The sequence below is a fragment of the Pinus tabuliformis genome, chromosome 6, assembly GCF_031772625.1.
Source record: "Pinus tabuliformis cultivar Carrire ecotype Pingquan chromosome 6, CPIR1, whole genome shotgun sequence".
In the NCBI taxonomy this organism is placed as follows: Eukaryota; Viridiplantae; Streptophyta; class Pinopsida; order Pinales; family Pinaceae; genus Pinus; species Pinus tabuliformis.
This window is the reverse complement of record NC_142292.1, coordinates 359,943,996-359,946,389: the sequence shown is the minus strand read 5'-3', so window position 1 is coordinate 359,946,389 and position 2,394 is coordinate 359,943,996.

The window sequence follows — 2,394 nt, the reverse complement described above, 5'->3', positions numbered from 1 at the left end:
ACAATTGATGCACATATACAAAAGTTTCACATATACAGAAGATATGCATATATACGGGCGCTGTGCATATACATAAGATATACATATATGAAAGATACACATACAAGCATATATGCACAACTTCTGTATATGTGTATCTTTCGTATATGTGTATCTTTCGTATATGCACAACTTCCATATATGCGCAACTTCCATATATGCTCATATCTTTCATATAGAATCTATGACTTCCATATATGCACATATTTTATATATGTGCATCTACTGTATATCTGCAACTTCCATATACAAAAATTGCGCATATACGGAAATTGTGCATATACGGAAGATATGTGCATATCTTCCGTATATGCGTAACTTTCTTATATATGCCTATCTTTCATATATGTACATCTTTTATGTATGTGCATCTACCGTACATGTGCAACTTCCATATATACAGAGGTTGCGCCTATATAGAGGCTGCATTTTTGTGCATATATGGAAACTGTGCATATACGGAAGATATGCGCATATCTTCTATATATCTGTCACTTTCTTATATGTGCATATCTTCCGTATATACACATCTTTTATGTATCTGCATCGTATATGTGCAAATTCCATATACAAAAATTGCGCATATACGGAAATTGTGCATATACGGAAGATATGCGCATATCTTCGGTATATCTGTAACTTTCTTATATGTGAATATCTTCTATATATGCACGTCGTTTATGTATCTGCATCGTATATGCGCAAATTCCATATACAAAAATTGTGCATATATGGAAGATATGCGCATATCTTCTGTATATACATAAATTTCGTATATGTGCAAATTCCATATACAGAAATTGCGCATATACGGAAATTGTGCATATACGCAATATATGCGCATATCTTCCGTATATGTGCATCTTTTGTATATGTGCAATTTCTGTATATGTGCATATCTTCCGTATATGCATAAATTTCTTATATGTGCATATCTTCCGTATATGCACGTCTTTTATATATGTGCATCTACCGTATATGCGCAACTTCCATATACAAAAATTATGCATATACAGAAGATATGTGCATATCTTCCGTATATGCATAACTTTCTTATATATGCCTATCTTTCATATATGTACATCTTTTATGTATGTGCATCTATCGTACATGTGCAACTTCCATATATGGAAATTTTTCATATACGGAAATTGTGCATATATGGAAGATATGCGCATATCTTTTGTATATGCGAAATTTTTCTATATGCACAGATCTTCCAGGTATATGTGAAATTTCTGTATATACACATAACCTCCATGTATGTGAAACTTTAATATATATATATATAACTTTTGTATATGTGCATCTTTTGTATATGCGCAACTTCCGTATATGCACATATCTTTCGTATATGCATAACTCTCCTATATGTGTATATCTTCTGTATATGCATGTCTTTTATATATGTGAATCTACAGTATATGCGCAACTTCCATATACAAAAATTGCACTTATACGTAAATGTGCACATATAATAAAGTTATGTATATACAGAAAATATGCACATATCTTCTGTATATGTACAATTTCTGTATATGCGCAATTTCCATATACAGAAATTCTGCATATACGGAAATTGTGCATATACAAAATATATGCGCATATATTCGGTATATCCTTAACTTTCTTATATTTTCATATCTTCTATATATGCACGTTGGTTATGTATCTGCATCGTATATGCACAAATTCCATTTACAGAAATTGCACATATACGGAAATTGTGCATATACGGAAGATATGTGCATATATTCCGTATATACATAAATTTTGTATATGCACAAATTCCATATGCAGAAATTGTGCATATACGGAAGATATGTGCATATCTTTCATATATACATAACATTCTTATATGTGCATATCTTCCGTATATGCACGTCTTTTATGTATGTGCATCTACCTTATATACACAAATTCCATATACAGAAATTGTGCATATATGGAAATTGTGCATATACGCAATATATGTGCATATTTTTCGTATAAGGCCATCTTTTGTATATGTGCATATACCCTATATACGCAACTTCCATTTATGCGCATATATTTTGTATATGCGTAAATTTCTTATATGTGCATATCTTCCGTATATGCACGTCTTTTATATATGTGCATCTACCATATATGCACAACTTCCATATACAAAAATTGTGCATATACTAAAGATATTCACATATCTTCCGTATATGTGTAACTTTCTTATATGTGAATATCTTCCATATATGTACATCTTTTATGTATGTGCATCTACCGTACATGTGCAACTTCCATATATGGAAATTTTACATATACAGAAATTGTGCATATACGGAAGATATGCGCATATCTTCTGTATATGCGAAACTTTTC